The sequence below is a fragment of the Sus scrofa genome, chromosome 4, assembly GCF_000003025.6.
Source record: "Sus scrofa isolate TJ Tabasco breed Duroc chromosome 4, Sscrofa11.1, whole genome shotgun sequence".
In the NCBI taxonomy this organism is placed as follows: Eukaryota; Metazoa; Chordata; class Mammalia; order Artiodactyla; family Suidae; genus Sus; species Sus scrofa.
This window is the reverse complement of record NC_010446.5, coordinates 3,727,550-3,748,099: the sequence shown is the minus strand read 5'-3', so window position 1 is coordinate 3,748,099 and position 20,550 is coordinate 3,727,550.

Below are 20,550 nucleotides of genomic sequence, written 5' to 3'. Positions count from 1 at the left end.
AGGTGATGCTGATGGTGATGGTGGTGAGGAAGGTGTTGGTGGTGAGGAAGGTGAAGGTGATGGTGATGATGGTGGTGTTGGTGGTGATGATGACAGTTGTGGCGATGATGGTGGTGATGGTGGTGAAGGTGGTGAGGTGAAGGTGATGGTGATGATGGTGATGACAGTTGTGATGACAGTTGTGGTGATGATGGTGGTGATGGTGGTGATGATGAAGGTGATGGTGATGACAGTTGTGGCGATGATGGTGGTAATGAAGGTGATGGTGGTGGTGGTAATGAAGGTGATGGTGGTGAGATGAAGGTGATGGTGATGATGGTGATGACAGTTGCAGTGATGACAGTTGTGGTGATGGTGGTGAGATGAAGGTGATGGTGATGATGGTGATGACAGTTGCAGTGATGACAGTTGTGGTGATGGTGGTAATGAAGGTGAAGGTGATGGTGATGATGGTGGTGATGATGAAGTTGATGATGACAGTTGTGGCGGTGAAGGTGGAGAGGTGATGGTAATGATGATGATGACAGTTGTGATGCTGGTGATGGTGGTGATGATGACAGTTGCGGTGATGACAGTTGTGGCGATGATGGTGATGGTGGTGAGATGATGGTGGTGAGATGAAGGTGAAGGTGATGGTGATGATGGTGATAACGGCAGTGAGAATGATGTCATCTACTTTTTGAGTTCTGATGACTTCTTTTGAGGGAAAAAGGCTTACACCCAGGAAGGAAACCTAAAACAGCCCCACTGCAGTGTGATCTAGCTCTGGCTAATATAGAGAAAAGAGCATGGGTTTTAGAGTCACACAGACCAAGATTCAAATACCGGCTCTCATGCTAATTACCCTCTGAGTGATTTATTTAACTTCTGTGGGTCTATTCCCATTTATAGAACAGAAATGTTAATAACACAGAACCTAACAAGTTATTTCTTTCCAGCCCTTCAGCTATTTATTAACGGTGTAAACGGGGTTAATTTCTTCATCTTTAAGGTCTTCAAATGCAAAATATGGACAATTTGTACTATTTAGTTCACAGAAATTCTGTGTTAAGATAATTGTGCAATTATCTGTACATTATAGAATGCCCAACAAAAATTAAGATGTCCAATATAAATAATAAAAGTGTAGAATTTAGAAGTTCATGAAAAATTAGAAGAGGGCAATCTTGGAAGGCTTCCTGTAGGAGGCAAGGTGTGGATTGGTATGTTTATGTGACTTGAAGCACTAGTCATAAATATGACAATGGGAGACTCTATGATAGCGTAGTAAGTGCTAAGGCATCCCCACTGGGGATTTCATCAATGTAATGTCAAGGCCACCTATCTAGTGATCATTGGATGCAGAGCCCAAGCCAGAAGGTCGGCGTCCAGAGGTCCAGATGAGTAGGCAAGGTGGCTGTATGTACCACACCAACTCCCCAGTGAAAAGGAAGCTAGAACGCCTACATGGTTGATTGAGAAATGACCTTGCAAGGCACTGTGTGCCCAGGGAAAGGGATCACTCATGCAAACACAGGTCTCATGGCCAGTGGCAAACGTCAGCTTCAGGTGCCAAGGTTCCCTCTGCAGCGTCCGGGCCAGATTGCAGCCCTTCTGGTGCGTCTGCAGTTGGCCGATCTGCCTGAGGAGCACCAGGCTGGAGTCAGGAAGTCACTTCCTGAGAGCGGGAGAGCCCTCCCCAGCCCGGCCGGCGCTGACCACATGGCGGATCTGCAGGCCTCTGCTGATTCATTTGCATTTCATGCAGATCAGGCCTACTCCTCTGATAATTTTATATCCATGTCGGGGCAAGAAAGATGCCTGTTGTTTAATTTATACCTTAATATTCGGCCTGTAAGCCCTTATTACCACCTGATGCTGGAGTCTGGGTAGGGTCTAGACTTGGGTTTAGAAAGAAAGTGGAACCAGCAATACTTTCTTTATGGGATCATCAAGAGATGAATGGAGTCAAATGTGTAAATGATGGGAGCCCTTCTGCCGCGTGGAGGATGGATGATGCAGGCCAGTCCGGAGGCCCCAGAGCGGCTTTGTCGGTGCAGGTCGCATCTCTTCCTTGTTCAGGGGCTCATGGAGTTAGTCTCCCTTCTAAAGGCAGAGTCAAGAGGCCCCACCCACCCCGCAAGGGAGCCCCTCCTCCTCCGAGCTCTGTGGCTGCACAGTCAGGAAGTGACCTCCCTGTGCCAGATGCTTCCTTACGCATTTGCTTCCTGAATGTCCTCACCGTTGGGGCCACTGCAGACGCTGGCAGTTCTTCTAGAGAGGATAACCCCAATCCTTCTGATGCTAGCCTGGGCCACCGCCCTGCACCCGAGCCAGTCAGTTTATATCCACCATCAGCTCCTTTCCTCAGCGCCAAGCCTTAGAGCCAGGTGGCCGGGGAGGGGCTCAGGCTTCCCTGACTTAGCCTGTACTGTCATCCAAACCCACCCTCTGCAGGAGATCGTCTGAGACAAGGGCTTCTCATACTGCAGAGGGTATACAATGCAGGTTCCAGCCCTGTGTTAACGCTACTTTTAATAATAAAATAATGATTAAAAAGGCTGAATCGGGACATAGGTTAAAGTGAACAGGATGCTGATGTAATTGGCATAAGCTGTTCTTTGTGGGGCAGATGTGCTGCGTCACCAGATCTGTGAGCCACATAATGTGGGGGAAATGTGCTTCCTGTTTCAACGCCGCTCTGGCAGGTGGCTGAGAGCCCTTGAACCTTATCTGTAGGTTATGGCCTGTCGGCTGTCTTCACTGCACCCTGAAGAACAGTGTAAGGCAGAGAACAGCACTTAAATTCCACCATGGGGATGGAGATAAAGAGAGACCCCACGAATGGGGACACATTGGAGCCGAGTATTGGAGGCTGGTGGAATTGCCGTATCCCCCAGAGAGAGAGGAGAATCCAACAAGGAAGCACAAATAAAGGGGGCAGAGTTGACCTTGGCAGTGGGAACTCAGTGAGGGATGAGTCTTTGATGGTGGTGGAAGCAGAGGTCAAATGAAAAGAGGAAGAGAGGAGTTCTTGCTGTGGCTCAGCAGTAACGAACCCAACTAGCATCCATGAGGACTTGGGTTTGATCCCTGGCCTCGCTCAGTGGGTTAAGGATCCCATGTTGCCATGAGCTGTGGTGTAGGTCATAGACTCAGCTCAGACCTGGCATTGCTGTGGCTGTGGTGAAGGCCAGCAGCTGCAACTCCAACTGGACCCCTAACCTGGGAACCTCCATATGCCGTGGGTGCAGCCCTAAAAGGACACAAAGAAAAGAGGAAGAGAGAAGGGCAGGAATGGAAAGGAAGTTTGCTGGGGCCCAGAACTCTCCAGAATGTTTCGGTCTGATTCCCAGAGGAATGCAGATCCCCACAGGCGGCTGCAGTGGAGAAGGGGCCCCGTTAGAACTGGATTCAAAGAAGATGCTGGCGGCTCCTGTGATGCTCATCAGGGGAAGAGGAACCGAGACAGGGGCACAGGAAGATGCTGCTGGGGGTGGGTGGGGGCTCAGCGAGAAGACCCCACAGCTGGAGGCAGTGGAGAGGAGCGAGGGGGAGACCCCTAGAGGAATGTCGACAGAACTCAGTGTTCCCCAACTGGGCAACCAGACGCTCTTGTTCTCTCTCTTGCAGATCAGGAGATGGGGTGGTGCGTGTGAATAATAGATGAAGTGCTATGTGATGATGTTGATTAGAATGAACAGTTTAACAATGTGCTTAAATGAAAATTTCAGGGCTGGAGACCCAATTAAGAGCATCATTAGAGGCTCCGCACAAGGGGCCCCGGCTTTGTTCTCTGGTGATTTTTAGTGGCAGTGCCAGTGGTGGTGAAAGGGAGCGAGACAGAACATTTTAATGATGGCTGTCACGGGGTGGCAGGATTTCTGGATGGGTCCTTAGAGGGCAGAGATCTGGAGAAAGGCAGCTTCTGCCACAGCACTACAGATCTGAGGGTACAGTGTGATCCAACCTCCCTCTCGCACCTGTTTCTGGCAAAAAATAAACATAATTAATTTTGGGGTCTTTTTTTTTGGATCCTCTCAAAATAGGACTCCTGCATTAGCAGTATCATTCCCATTTCATAGGAGCCCAAATCATACCTCAAAAAGAAAAAAAGAGAAGAATCACATAATTAGCAAAGGCCCCAACCTGGACTCTGAAGTTTTGCTGTGTATGTTAGTCTTATGACACTCAAAACCAGCAATGTTCTGATGGTAATGAGCAGTTGACTTGAACTTAAACTTGAGTCCTTGGGGAGAAGTAAAGCTTTGGAAATTTACAAACTTGACATTAAGCTAATTGCCTTTAACATGATTTTTAGAAACAGCACTGGTTGTATGCAGTGGTGATGATTCGTGGAGTATCAGGGTGAGTGCTGTGTGATTTCCACAAATGAACTCAACCACTGAGGGAGATTCTGTCACCTTCGTGGAACACGCAAGGACACGAAGGCAGGAAGTGGCAGACCAGCCTCCTCAAGGCTCCCGATAACGAGTGGCCAATAAGACCCTGATGTCTGCTGCCTCTGACTCTAAAGACTTTGCAAATGTGTGTGGCGTTGTAGACACAATAAAGACCTTGCACAAGTAGCAATTTTTTTCCCAAGGCAACGCAAAGACTGTCCATAGACTCTCTTTGCAGCCAAAGCAGCTGAAGTTCACATAACAATCTCAGGGGGCAGCTTGTTGGGGATTTTCAACAGGTTCCCCTGACCCCAAAATACATGGTTGAGTCAGGTCCCCTGCCCATTCTGTTCTTGCTTGGAACCGATTTCTCTCCCTCTGTGCATTCCCTCTTTTGGGCCATGGCATTGCCACGTGGTCCCCAGTTCAAATCCCGAAGCCCCTGACTCTCGTGTCCTCTCTCCCGCCCATCCCCAGTCAACACTGCCCATTTCTTTCTTTCCTACACTTACCTCTCCTCTCCTCCGCTTTGATCTCCCCTTATTTAAATAAATCCTTTGCCTATAATAGTTCGAGACACCTTCCCAGTGCTCTCCTCATTTTTCCCAGTGGCGCTCGAGCTTTAGTATGTACAGGAGGTACCTGGGAAACTTTGCGATACACAGATCTGCAAACTCTGGCTCAGAAAGCCTGGGCTGGGGACCACCAATGCCCTTGTCTATCAAGTTCCCGGAGGAGGCTGCTCCTGGTCTAAGGACTTCACTTGGAGAGCCTCTGTTCTACTCTGTGGCCACCAGAATGATCACTCCCCTTCTGTGCATGCAAACTCTCCATGGCTCAGGAGGGTCTAGGGCAACAGATGCCCAGTGATGTCTGTCAAGGCTTTAGCCCCTGTGAGCTTCAGTGAGTTAACATGGACCCAACTTCAACCAGAAACAAGAACCGAGAAAAGCCACCCTTGCTGCTGACACTAGCACATGTTCGAGAATTTTCCTCGGCTCAATGGGGGAGAGAGAGTGCTTTCAACAAATAGTACTGCCACGGCTATGCAGTCACATGAATCCTCCCGCAGGCCACGAAAAAAAAAATAATAATTCAAACTGGATCAGAGGTCTAAGTATAGGAACTAGAACTGTGGCACTTTTGGCAGAAAAGACAGGAGTAAATCTTTAAGACGGGGGGTTAGACAGTGGTTTCCTAGATACGACACACAAGGAAAAGCACCAAGAAAAAAAAAAACAGATAAACTGGACCTCGACAAAATTAAAAACTTTTGTGCTGAAAATGATACCATCAAGAATGTAAAAAGACAACCCAGAGTGGGGAAGAAAAAATTGCAATCATGTGCTAGTAATAGACTTACTCAGAATACTTCTTAAAAAAACTCTTACAATACAAAAAAGGAGAGAAATTTTTAACAATGGATTTGAATAGATATTTCCCCAAGGAAAATATACAAATGGCCAACAAACACATGAAATGATGCTCTCATTAGTCATTACAAAAATACAAGTCAAAACCCCAGTGAGATTACTTCACACTCACTGGGATGGCTGTACCCAAAAGACAGAACGGCAATGCTGGTGAAAATGTGAGAAATGAGAACACTTACACATCACTGGGGGATATAAAGCAGTGCAGCCGTTTTGGAAAACAGAGGGGCAGTTTCTCAAAAAATTAAACACAAAGTTACCCTATGACCCAGCAGTTCTATTTCTAGGTAAACGCTCCAGAGAATTGAAAATATATCCAGACGAAAATGTGGACCTGAATGTTCACAACAGCACTGTTCATAATAACCCCGACGTGGAAACAACCCAGATGTCCACCTGCTGATGGGTGGTTGAGTGCCATGTGGTACATCCACATAATGGACATTATTCTGCCATAAAAAATGAGGTATTAACTCATGCCACGCTAGAGAAAAACCTTAAAAACATTATGCTAAGTCATTGAAAAAGATGCTCAACATCACTAATCATCAGAGAAATGCAAATTAAAACCACAACAAGATATCACTTCATACCTATCAGAATGGCTATCACCAACAAACCCCAAATAGCAAATGTTGGCGAGAATGTAGAAAACAGGAAACCCTCGTACACTGTTGGTAGGAATGTAAATAGATGCAGCTATCATGGAAAATATCATGGAGGTTTCTAAAAAACTAAAAACATAGAACTACCATATGACCCAGCAATCCCACTTCTGGGTGTTTATTTGAATAAGATGAAAACAGTAATTTGAAGAAAAAATATATATGTACCCCAAAGTTCATAGCAGCATTATTCACAACTGCCAAAATATGGAAACAACCTAAATGTCCATCAACCAATAAATAAAGAAGAGGTGAGATATAAATAAATAAATAATAGATACACAGTGGAATACTACTCAGCCATAAAAAGAATGCAATTTTACCATCTGCAACAACATGGATGGACTCAGAGGGTATTATGCCGAGTGAAATAAGTCAGACAGAGGAAGATAAATACGTGTATCACCCGTATGCCGAATCAAAAAAAATACAACCACTAGTGAAAATAACAAAAAAGGAACAGCAAAATAGGGAATTAAGAGCTATGTATGAAATAAATAAACTACAATGATGTGTAGTACAGTGTAGGGAATATAGCCAACGTTTTATCATAACTATAAATGGAATAAACTTGTAAAAAGTGTGACTCACTATGTTGGATACATGAAACTTGTATAATAGTATAGAGCAACTGTACTTCAATTTAAAGAAATTATACAAAGTAACAAAAGCCAGACCAAAGGCCACATGGTGTAAGATTCCATTTACACGAAATGTCCAGAACAGGCAGATGTAGAGACAGAGAGTAGATTAGGTCCCTCAGGGACACCGAAGGCCTGATGGGAACAGAGAAATGGCGGGGGGGGGAAGTACTGCCAATGGGTTTGAGATTTCTTTTTGGAGTGATGTAACTTTTCAAAGTTAAATCCTGATGGTTATGCAACTCCACACACACACACACACACACACACCTATATATATTTTGTCTTTTTGTCTTTTTGCCTTTTCTAGGGCCGCTCCCACGGCATATGGAGGTTCCCAGGCTAGGGGTCTAATCAGAGCTATAGCCACCGGCCTACGCCACAGCCACAGCAACGCAGGATCGGAGCCGCGTCTGCAACCTACACCACAGCTCACGGCAATGCCAGATCCTTAACCCACTGAGCAAGGTCAGGGACCAACCCGCAACCTCATGGTTCCTAGTCAGATTCATTAGCCACTGCGCCACGACGGAACTCCTCCATGAATATATTTTTTAAAAATTGAAATGTCCTCCTTAAAATGGGTTGAATTTATGGTATGTAAATTATGTCATAATAAGATGATTTTTAAAAATCCCATTAGGATAAACTCTTGACTAGACCCAGGAGAAAAAGCAGGTAGTGCTTGGGGGGATGGTACTGAGGAGATTGCCCAGAATGCAATGTGGAAGGATCACAGGAAAGATGTGATGAGAATCAAGAGGTTACACTGGGGAAGCGCCAACATCCAGAAGAAGGAAATGAATGGCTGCTGATAAAGGAGATAGTAATCAAACATACCCCAACAGTGAAGAGCTGCGTTTTCTGGTTTTTGGTTTGTTTTGCCCCAACTGTGGTATGCAGAAGTTCCCAGGCCAGGGGTACAACCTGGGCCACAGCAGGGACAACACCCAATCCTTAACTGCTAGACCACTGGGGAACGCCTACCTTTAAAACAAATTTTTTTAGAGTTTTTTAAAAAGACTTAAAGTCTCACGTTAGAAGATGCTATTCTGAGCTCTAAGCAAAAGGCATAGACATCTAGAGAGACTTTAAAACGTAAAGGAAAACAAGAAAATCCTAGAAGCTTTCCAAAAAGAATAGATCACTTACCAAAAAAAATCTGTTTCAGAACAGATTTCTCATCAGCAAGAAAACGGATACAGATGGAAATGAAATAGGATCTCCAAGGTGCCAAAGCAAAGTAACTTTCACCCCCAAATTCTGATCCTAACTAAGCCATAATTTATTTGCAATGAAACGTAGTCCTTAATTGTGTGACTCTGGAGCTAGAATATAAGGATTTGAAACCCAGCTGTGATACGTATTATTTATGAGGAGCTGCCCTCAGTTTTCTGACTCCTAAAGCAAAGAGAACCACCTTACACGGAGTTGTGAGCATTCTATGAATTGTGTATGTAATCAGGTTCAGAACAGTGCTGGACCCTTGCAAGACTCGCTACTAACTCAAGACTTATGATTAATAACGAATGTGGGAAACAACTTTCCAGTCATATGACCAAGAAAGTTGTTTTAGCAAGGTTTAGTATCGGATAAAAAAGAACCACAAGGAAAACGTCAGAAGAATAAAAAGATAAACCCAACAAAAGAATAAAACTATCCATTAAAAAGATATCACAGTGTTCCTATCGGGGCGCATCAGAAACAAACCCAACTAGGAACCATGAAGTTGCAGGTTTGATCCCTGGCTTTCCTCAATGGGTTAAGGATCCAGTGTTGCTGTGGCTGTGGCGTAGGCCGGCGGCTACAGCTCCTATTAGACCCCTAGCCTGGGAACCTCCATGTTCTGTGGAAGCGGCCCAAGAAAAGGCCAAAAAAAAAAAAAAAAAAAAAAACCACATGCAGGACCTTTGCTTATGTTTTTTTCTTTTGTTTTTTTGTTTTTATTTTTTTGCTTATATTTTGGTGTACAAAACATAACCTCAAATTATATACAATAAAAATTAAAAGAAAAAGGACAAATCCACAATTAATGGTATATTTTAATGTAAAAGATTAGAAGCATTATGAATGAACAAACACAAACACACATTCATACACACACACACTCACCCCCTGCAAATCTCATAAAAATATTTCAATATATTTCAGTGAAGTGGTAAACAGTTCATAATCTCTTGCCATACATTAATTAAATTGGAAACCAACATTCGAAGAGTAGAACAAACAGAACACCACCACAAAAATGTATACTTTGAAATCACAGAAGGAAAAGAAAACAAGAAAGAGTGAATATAAACCAGTCAAGTGTTCAACAGCCTAGAAAAAAAAACAGATTAAAGGAATGGAGGAAATAATAAAGAAGTCTGTGAAAAATTAAGAATTCAGGGTCCCTTTCTAATATTTTGTTCTAAAGTCCCCTTCCTAGTTTCTCTCATTTGTGGGGGGAAAAAAAAAACTTGTAACTTTTATTTGTACACATACTTTCAAAATGTTCCTAAATTCATCAAGATCGTGAGGCTCGTCCCATAAATAGAGGGCCTATGTTAGTGTTTGCAATGCTTAAGAGAGATGATAAGTTTCAGGAGGAGAAGGATTATGATTTATTCACGACAATACCCCCATTCCATACAACAGTGCTTGGCATCTCAGAGAGTGATAAATATTTATTGAACGTTGGAGTTGAATATGGAGTAAGACGAGTCATCAGCTAACCCTCCGAGAAATTTGCAGAGTCAAACAGAACTGGATTATAATCCTAGTTCTGGAACATTCTGGCTGAACTCTGGGACAGTTGAAAGTCCCAGCTACAATTGCTACAACATAAAATGGAAATGAAGGCAGCTACTTTGCAGTTGAGGGACTCAGCAATGAGGCCAAGGGCCAGCTATGAAATTCTTGGGTCTTAGCCCCACACCCATCCTTCTAAAAACTCTGTTCTGTGATACTGGGGCTGGGACTGCCCCACATGTGCATAGCCAACTGGTTCCAGGGTAATCTCTGGTGATGGGGTCCCTAGAGCCGGTGGAGGGGGCAGGCGCAGGGATGGGGAGAGAGAATCGCCTTCCTGTTTGCTCTCCAAGGATGTCCCATCTCCTTCCTCTTCCTGTGTTTTCTCCACCCCAGCAATGGCTCACCCCTTCCCCCGGGAGTGGTGGAATCCAGTTTGCCATTTTTTTCCACACTCACAGAACCAGGCATTTCAGATGCAACAGCACCAGCCAAGGGACCCCTCCCCTAAATGTCTAAATTTTAATACATGTCCTTCTAGTCTTTTCTCTTTGATCCCCTAGCCCTGAAATTGCTACTTCTGTGATACCTTAGAGGGCCCTACCATCCTTTTGATTACCTAATCAGCAGTTCTCTGTATTAAATGCTCTCTAAACAACTGACTGGCCCCTCACATGGTAGTTCCCATTATCATTCAAGAAGCACTTTTTAAGAAAATTTTATTAGAGTGTAGTTGACTTGACAATGCGGTGTTACTTTCAGGTATACGGCAAAGTGAATCAGTTATACACCACACATCCATTCCTTTTCAGATGCCTTTCCACACAGGTTTTTACACAGTATTGAGTAGATTTCCCCGTGCTGCACAGCAGGTCCTTGTTGGTTATCTATTTTATACATAGTAGGGTGCATATGTTAATCTGAACCTCCTGATTTATCCCTCCCTGCTACGTTTCTCCTTGGTAACCATAGTTTGGTTTCAAAATCTTTGAGTTGTTTCTGTTTTGTAAGTTCTTTTGTATCTTTTTTTTTTTTTTTTTGGTTTCTACCGTCCTGCACTGTTGGTGGGAATGTAAGCTGGTACAACCACTATGGAGAACAGCATGGAAGTATCTTAGAAAACTGTACATAGAACTACCATATGACCCAGCAATCCCACTCTTGGGCATATATCCGGACAAAACTCTCCTTAAAAAGACACATGCACCCGCATGTTCATTGCAGCACTATTCACAATAGCCAAGACATGGAATCAACCCAAATGTCCACTGATAGATGATTGGATTAGGAAGATGTGGTATATATGCACAATGCAATACTACTTAGCCATAAAAAAGAACAAAATAATGCCATTTGCAGCAACATGGATGGAACCAGAGACTGTCATCCTGAGTGAAGTCAGAAAGAGAAAGACAAATACCTTATGATATCACTTATATCTGGAATCTAATATATGGCACAAAGAAACCTTTCTACAGAAAGAAAAATCATGGACTTGGAGAATAAGACTTGTGGTTGCCAAGGGGGTAGGAGAGGGAGTGGGAGGGCCTGGGAACTTGGGGTTAATAAATGCAGGTTGTTGCCTTTGGGATGATTAGCAATGAGATCCTGCCATGTAGCACTGGGAACTCTGTCTAATCACTTATGATGGAACACGTAATGTGAGAAAAAAAGAATATATACATGTAAGTGTAACTGGGTCACCATGCTGTACAGTAGAAAATATATGTACGTAAATAAATGATAAAAAAATACGTATTAGCGATCTCATATGATGTGTGTCTTTTTCCATCTGACTTGCTTCACTTAGTGTGATAATCTCCAGGTCTATCCATGTTGCTGCCAACGGCATTGTTTCATTAAGAACGAAGTACTTTTGCGTGTATTATCACATTTGATCCTCAACAATGCTGGGAAGAAATCACGGGCTGCCCCTTTTTCAGATAGATAAGAACTTAAGACTCAACAGAACCACATCCAGGCTATTTCCAGGATTCAGCCTGGCCCTTATTAGGGACTCTCTTTCAAAATTTTTGGCCACTATTTTAAGATAACAATCTGAAGTAGGTACTGACTTAGTCTGCATTGATTTATTTCAGAATACTGAACTTAATCAAAATCTTTCAATTCTTTTGAGATGTTTTCCATTAAGGTAATACTCAAAAGGTTATAAACATTTGATAAATTGCAAATGTTTGATGTGAAAATAAAGGATACAGACCTTATTTAATTCAGCTAATTAGCAGTCAGCCTTGGAAAGCTCTAAGACCTGGAATCTGAATCCAATTCCAGAAATTATTGGCCATATGAACTAGCACAAGACATCTGAGTACTGAACCTCAACCTTCTCATATGTAAAATGGCCAATGCCTTGCCGGGCTATTTGAAGATCAAATGGCTTCTAGTACAATCCCTGGCACAGAGGCTGTGTTAAATAAAAATTATGTATCATAGGATATAGAGATTGGTCCTATCCTTGGGAAAACAAAATGTACTGTCATTAAAATTTCTACAAAATATAATTGGTTAATTTACACAGTTCTCTGGACCCAGAGAATAAGTTTTTTTCCATCTTGTAGCATCTCTGAAAGAAGACTTGTACTCAGTTGGTGGTTTCAAGCAATATTATTTGGAGCCTTAAATGGTCCTGAAGCCAGGGGCTGATGTGAAGATGAGCAGCAGAGCAAGAGACAGGGGACCTGGGGAGAATCTGCAACCAGTCAGGAAGATGCCAGCAGCCCATAAAGGCATCTCTAGTCAAGATGGCATAAAAAGTAAGGAAGTGCATCACCTCACATAGTATTAATTCCAGAGGTAATACAGGCGTAAGTACCTTAAAGACATCTGCAAGGACCAGGATAGCTGTTGTCCCTTTCTAAAATCTTTCCATTTCACCACCCCCAGTGTTGCTGTCACCCTCAAGCCAGGAAGATTGCTTATAATCTCATCAGCTTCCCATACGATCCACTGGCACCTTGAAGAAGAAAAAGTGTCACGTCTTCCCTCTCTGTTAGGATCAAGGACTATTTTCCCAGAAGACTCATTAGACTTGACCTGATAACTCATCAGCCAGGACGAGGCCATATGTCCCTTCCCCAGAAATGAAGGCACACCCTGAAGCTGGAGTGGGATCCACTTTTCCTGCAGCACAGTGCTGCCTGGCCAAGGGTGGGCACACACACACACACACACAACCAGGGTTCCATTAGGAAGGAAGAAGTAAGACTTGAAGAGGAGATCCCATTTCAAACAGCTATTAGGAGACCACTCATCCCAGTGACATCAAAGGTTCTTGGTGACCCTTCTGTGGGAGGCCCCTTCCCGCAGCGGGAACTCCACATGAGTAGTGGCTGATTGCAGAAGGACACCTACATTCATTCCCTAGGGCTGATTGCGGAAATTATCATAGCCCTCCGGTTCAAAACAACAGATGTTTATCGCAGTGACGGAGGCCAGAGTCAAAAATCAAGGTGTTGGCCGAGCTCTGCTCCTCTAAAGGGAGAATCTGTTCCTTATCTCCTCCAGCTTCTGGTGGCCCCTGGTGTTCCTGGGCCGGTGGCTGCATCCCTCCCATCTCTGTCCTGTTGGTCACATGGCCCTGCCTCTCTTCTCTGTGCCAGTCTCTTCTGCTTCACTCTTAGGAGAACGCTTCTCACTGCATTTGGGGATAACCCAGGTGATCTCCTAACCCAAGTCCCTGAATTTAATTCCATCTGCAAGGACCCTTTTCCAAGTAAGATACACAGGTTTGGGGGATTAGGGTGGATATGGTTGTAATTTTTCTTTTTTTGGTGGAGGAGGTGTCACCATTCAGCTCACTACACTGAACCACAGGGTTGTCGTGACACAGGGTATTCAAAAGCTCTGGCAAAAGGCTGGCACCCAGTAAGCATGTGATAAATATCAGTTGACTGTAAATCCATTTATACATCTCTGCAGCCTCAGCTGGCATTTGGCTCGCTCCCTATGCCATGGCTTCTGGGGCTCTTGGCAAAAGACAGCTTTCCCTTGGCCCCAATGAGAAGGATGTGAGCCAGCAGGGCAAAGGGAATGACTGCAGGATGGAGAGGCAAATGCAGGGTGAGCAGGTTGACCCAGATGGCAAGGAGAAGCAACAGGATGGCCATGGCCGTGGGAGGGCAGGGAAGCCAAGGCGTGCCTCGCAGAGCAGGGCAGGCGGCACGCTGGCCCCTCCGTTTCACTGCTTTTCCGAGTCCTGGCAGGGGCTATAAATACCCTCCCAGCCTCCGGCAAGCAACGAACCCAAGAGCACAGAACTTCTTCCTCTTGAAAAATTCAATTCACAATTTCATAAGGGGTACACTTTACAGACCCTACTTCCAAGTTTATTTTTCTTCTGGGCAAACACATCCATCTTCCCAATCCCTCATTTTCAAATAATGAGTCAAAGCAGCTCTCTCATTACTCTGTTTCTTTATTTTGCGAAGGGGTGATGCTGAAATCTCATACTTTAATTTCATACTCAGATACTTTCCCAGCTAGAATGAAGGGACCTTGAGAATCACCTGTCTCTGCCTTGCATCTTTGGAGGAGGAGTCCGGGCCAAGGAGACGTTAAATGACTTCCTTAAAATCAAGTCAGGAGGTTGGATGAAAGGATGCACTGCCGGAAGGAAGAATTGGAGCCAAATCTCAGATGGAAAAAAAGTCCCTGGAGGAGCTCCCTGGTGGCTCAGCAGGTTAAGGATCCAGCATTGTCACTGCAGTGACCCAGGTCACTGCTATGGCGAGGGTTCAATCCCTGGCCCAGGAATCTGCATGCCTCAAGCACAGGGGAAAAAAAAAGTAATCCCTGGAAGTCCATGTAGTTGAGCAGGACTGAAGCATGGAGTGGTGACCTTGTCACTTTCCTGGGTCATCAACTCTGGTTGAAAAGGTCTGTGTTTTATCCCTTAAATTATCCTAATATTCTTTATGTGATCTCATTTACCAAATGAAGGTTAGACACTTAAGCTGTAGAAGGGTCATTATTCATGTTCGGAAGGCTGAGCAAGTGAAGCGAATCCAAAGTATGAAATGATAAAATCTATAACTTTGTTACCAATTTTATGAAACGTATCATTTATTATCATCCACGGACATACAGTTACCATCCTCAAATCAGTCCCTATTATACTCACCTTTTTAAATATATGTATATATATTTATATATATATATTTTTTTGGCTTGGGACAAACTAACATGATGGGTGGAAGAGGTCATTGAAGAAAAGAGCCACCTTGAACCAAGCAAGTGAAATGGCAAAACTGCATTTCTTTCTCTCCCTCTCTCTTCTCATGGGCTCGGGCCCCAGGATGGTTCAGCCAACACTGATGCTGTCCACGAGGAAAGACAGACCCACAGAACCTAGTGAGCTTGCTATGAACGTGCATTCTGGTGGTACAGTGGGTGTGCGGGGAACGTCTGTCTCCTGACAGCTAGTGGTCTCCACGACTCCACGCTGTTAAATCAGCAACTCAGGGTATATCTTTGCCTAAAAGAAAAGTATCTGCTCAAAGGCTTTGGGGATATTGCAAGTAGAATAACTGATTGGGCAACAGAAAGAGAGTAATTGTATCAGTTAAGGCTCAATCAGAGGAACAACCAATTGTGTGTGTGTGTGTGTGTGTGTGTCTATGTGTACAGAAGGGGGACAGAGAGAGGGAGAGAGACTGAGACTGGTTTATCACAAGGAATGGGATTACAGAGTTGTGGGAGCTGGCCTGGCAATTTGAGGTCTGCAGGGCAGGACATCAGGAAGGGGAGAGCCTAGCTTACTAGAAACCAACAGGCATCTAGGAGTTCCTGTTGTGGCTCAGCAGTAACAAACCTGACTAGTATCTGTGAGGACGCAGGTTCAATCCCTGGACTTGCTCAATGGGTTAAGGATCCCACATTGCTATGGCTGTGGTGTAGACCAGCAGCTACAGCTCCGATTTGACCCCTAGCCTGGGAACTTCCGTATGCCACAGGTGCAGCTCTGAAAAGACAAAGCAAACAAAGACCAGAGCATCTCTCTTCCCCCAGGAAAAGCATAAGCGATCTTTTAAAGTCTCCAGCTGACTACGTCAGGCCCCCTCAAGATAATCCCCCTAATTTGAAGTCAACTGATTATAGACTTTATAGCTGCAAAATTCATTTACAGCAGCATCTAGATTAATGGTTTATTGTGCAGCCTAGCCAAGGTGACAAGTCAAGAAGATTTCATCGAAATCATGGCTACCTAGGAACCAAATTTCCAGAAGAGTGGAAGAGCCAGAAATAGAAGAAATAAATAATTGTGGGTTGGAAAGTGCTTGAAGTCCTTGATGAAGTTCTAACATTTTACTTATAATGAAAGAACAGGAGTTCCCGTCGTGGTGCAACAGAAACGAATCTGACTAGGAACCATGAGGTTGGGGTTTGATCTCTGCCCTCACTCAGTGGGTTAAGGATCCATTGTTGCCATGAGCTGTGGTGCAGGATTGCAGACATGGCTTGGATCTGACATTGTTGTGGCTCTGGTGTAAGCCAGCAGCTGTAGGTAGGTTCCCTAGCCTGGGAACCTCCATATACCATGGCTGCAGCCCCAAAAAGCAAAAAAAAAAAAAAAAAAGTATAGTTTCTAGAGATGCCAAGGTTCCAGATGTATTGTTATTGGTGACAAGTAGCTATATTGTTGGGTCAACTTGCTAGTATTTGTTAAGGACTTGGCCTCTATGTTCATGAGAAACAGTAGACTTTAATTTTTTTTGGTGTAATGTCTTTCTTAGGTTTCAGTATCAAGATTATGCTGTTAAAAGTCAGGGGGGTGGTGACTCTGGGGGTACAGACTCTCAGGGGATACAAGGGGACTTGCCTGCTCCTGATAGCTTTTCTTGTGATCTGTGTGCCACTAGCTGGGGTATAGTCAACACATGAACACTCATTGCTTTGAACACCAGTGATGCACTTTTCCATCTGTAGGTCCAAATGTCCAGGCCCTTTAGGAAGCAGACACTAAGAAGGCAGGCGAGAGATTTACTAGGGGAGACGTCTCTGCAGGAGGATGGGGAGAGGGAGTTGGAGCAGGTGTGGCGAGCTTTCAGGCTTCAAGGCAGGCCTGACATCTGTGAAAGAAGAGGGAAAGTTCCCATTGTGGCACAGTGGAACTGAATCTGACTAGTATCCATGAGGATGCGCGCTCAATCCCAGATCTGGTTCAGTGGGTCCGGGATCTGGCGTTGTCGTGAGCTGTGGTATAGGCCAGAGACATGGTTTGGATCCTATATTGCTGCGGCCGTGGCGTAGGATGGCAGCTGCAGCTCCAATTCAACTCCTGGCCTGGGAACTTCCATAATGCCATGGGTGCGGCCCTAAAAAGAAAAAGAAAAGGGGGGAGGGAAGGAAAGAGATTGGCTAGAAAGTGACCACAGCCACACGACATTGTAAATCAGCTATATTTCAATTTTAAAAAAGCTCCTACTCATTGATTTAATAAACACTACCTGAATATCTTAAAAAAAAGGAGAAAAAGTGACCACAGTCTTGCAAAGTCCCATTCAGGCCAGCGTACACCAGAGCAAAGACCACTGGTGAGAAGAGTCTGCACTGGGCCAAAGTGCTGCCCCCCCCCAACACCTGCTGTGCTCCTCCATCACTGGGAGCCGCTGGGGGAGCAGGGCCTTGGCAGGGCAATTCCAGCAGGTCCCAAAGGTGCAGAAGCGGGAGGCTGATGGCTAACAGGCCCCCTGGGGTGGGCTCCTCGGGAAGGGAAGCTGAGCTGCACTTCCCATTGCTGACGGGGAGGGAGTAGGCGAATGAGCACGCTGAGATTTTTTGAAATTTTATTTTTGTTAGAGTTGATTTACAGTGTTGTGTCAAGTTCTGCTGTATAGGATAGTGACCCAGTCATACACACACACACACACACATATTACATATATACACATACACACAGACACATTCTCTTTCTCATACTATCCTCCATCATGTTCTACCCCGAGATTGGACATAGTTCTCCGTGCTGTACAGTAGGACCTCATTGCTTATCCATCCTAGACGTAATAGTTTGCACTCTAAGATTTAGAACTCCTCACTCACAGATGAGAAAAGTGTGGCTTAGACAAGTTAAAGACACACTGGTGAGGAGTTCCCCCTGTGGCGCAATGGGATCAGTGGTGTCTTGGGCGCGCTCAGACGCAGATCCAATCCCCAGCCTGGAAGAGTGGGTTAAGGTTGTGTTGCTGCAGCTGCAGCATAGGTCCTGTAGCTCAGATCTGATGCCTGGCCCAGGAACTCCATATGCTGTGGGGTGGCCCAAAAAATAAATAACACACTGGTGAGTCTTGAGGCTGCGGATCCCAGCCTAGACCCTCCTGTTCCCTGGTCTTCATTTCCTTCCTGTGGCCACACTTCCCGTTCCTAATCCTGCACAGACTCCGAATCGAGGTCTCTTGATTGCTGGCATCCCGTAATAGTGAGAAAACGGGTCTGCCCTTCCCAGTGTGCCTGTGTGTGCTGTGGAACTGCAGAAACCCCAAGGAAATGATGTGTTAATGAAGGTAAGGTCCTCTTGGGTTATTGCAGACCGTCTTCCTCGGAAATTGGTGATAATTAGTATGCCGGCTGTTGTGCTAAGGATGAGTTCTTCAGAGGTGAAGCAGTTCCACTCTGTAACACCTGAAGCAGAAATAATGCATGTTATGAACCCAAGGGAACGGCCACACAGCTGCCCAAGGGTCTCCACTTGGACCCACAATCAACCCATTAAGACCGCAGAGCAAATCACCATCACACTCCCTTCAGAGGGAAAGGAACACCGTGGAACTGGCACATCCAGGAAAGCTTCTGGGTCAGGCAAGGGCTGCTAACCCGCCTGTCCCCAGGCGGGGGAGGGGGGGAGAGGAGCCCCTCTGCAAAGAGAGCAGGGAGGGTCTTCCCTCCCACAAAGTCCTGGGGAGCAGGGTGGGAGGCAGCTCTGGGACCCTGAGTCTGTGTCCTTGCTTCATCATGGCTCAGGTGGGAAAAGACCCAGGACAGGGGGTGGGGGGTGGATTCTTCTCCGGGGTCCAGTGCCTTTTGCTATTGTAACACATTGCTCCAAATGTAGTGGCTTAAAATGGTACAGACTGATTCTCTTAGGGTCTGGGGTCAAGTCCTACACGCGCCTCCAGGGGAGAAACTGTTCCTTTCCTTTTCCAGCTGCCAGAGCCCGCCCGCATTCCTTGGCTCAGGCCGTGTCACTCTGATCTTGGCTTCTGTCGACTTTGCTCTCCTGCTCTGTCTCTGACCCACCTTCAGGGGCTTTAGGGGCAAATTCATAAACCCACATCCTTGTCTTTTTCAGCTCCCAGAGGACGTCTGCATTCCTTGGCTTGTGGCTCCTTCCTCCACCTTCCAAGCCGTCAGCACTCCCAGAGGTGGGGGTGGTGACCCGGGGAAAGGGCCCCTGGGCCGGTCACCACAGCTCCTAGAACACTGGTTGTCAAACTTCAGTGTCATGAGAATCACCTGGGGGCAGGGTTAACAGGTTTAGCAAGTACAGCAGCACGGGTCAACTACTTTAATGTGAATTTCAGATGAACAAGAAATTTTTCCTAAGAGTATGCAGTACTGCGAGGGACATGGTTATACTGAACAATTATTCGTGGTTTAACAACTGTGTGCAGATTGACCCCTGCCTATTCAGTGTTTTATCGTCTCCTCCTGGAGGGCTTGCTCTTCCTGACTCTTTCAGTCTGGGGTGGGGCTGTGTGCACCTTCCTAGTCAACTTCCAGGCTCCACCGATTGTACCGGAGCCAAGTCCACACACCTGCTGAAAACCACTGTTACGGTGCATACAAACTTTAAGACTATCCGTCACACTCTTCCTCACATCTGGGCTAGGAACTTCTAGGGCTTCTCCAAGTGCCATAAAGGGAAAACTAAAGTCCCGCAAAGGTTTTCAAGGGCGCAGGGGCCCTGGCAGTTACCTCCTTGCCTCATTCCCTAATCTCCTCCCCAGTGTTGAGAAATTTGGCTGCCCAGTGGTTTCCAGAACAAACCAGGCACAGTTCAACCCGAGGGCCTTTGCACAAATAGATCCCGGATTAAATGAGTCTCCCCTAAACAAGGTCAGGACTCAGTCCTTCGTCTCCTTCAGCCTTTGCTTAATTCCACCTTCTCAACCTGATTTTAAATCGCACTCCCCCCACCCCCAACCATCTACTCAGCAGGTTGATTTCCACAGCACTGCCTCCAGCTGACGAGCAAGAAATAGATCCTTGCTCGCTCATTTCTACCTCTTCCCACTAAAATTCAAGTTCTGAGGATTTGTGTTCATGGTATTTACTGCTCAGAGCCGTGATATCATTTCCCGGGACGTAAGAAACGGTCAGCGCATGTGTGGAATATGTGTTCGAAGAACGGAGACGCCTAATCTGACACCGTTTGCCCATGCTGTGAAGACCGGCGCTAGGTCACCCCACGGACAGGGCATAAAGACCCACGTGCAGAAAACGTCTCCTTTGCCAACGGGAAAAAACCAAGTCACCCGTGTATGGGGGGGGGAGAGTTAGGACTAAAGAGGCGATGGCAGAATGATTTAGAGCAATGAACCACTTCACAGCTGTCGGTTATTTGTTGTTTTGCTGGTTGTTAATCAGGCAGTAGAGGCAGGTGGAATGCATGTCCTTCTCCACAACCCTACAGCCAGAGAGGGTCACAGCCAGGGTGAGGCTTAGAACGCATTCTCATAAA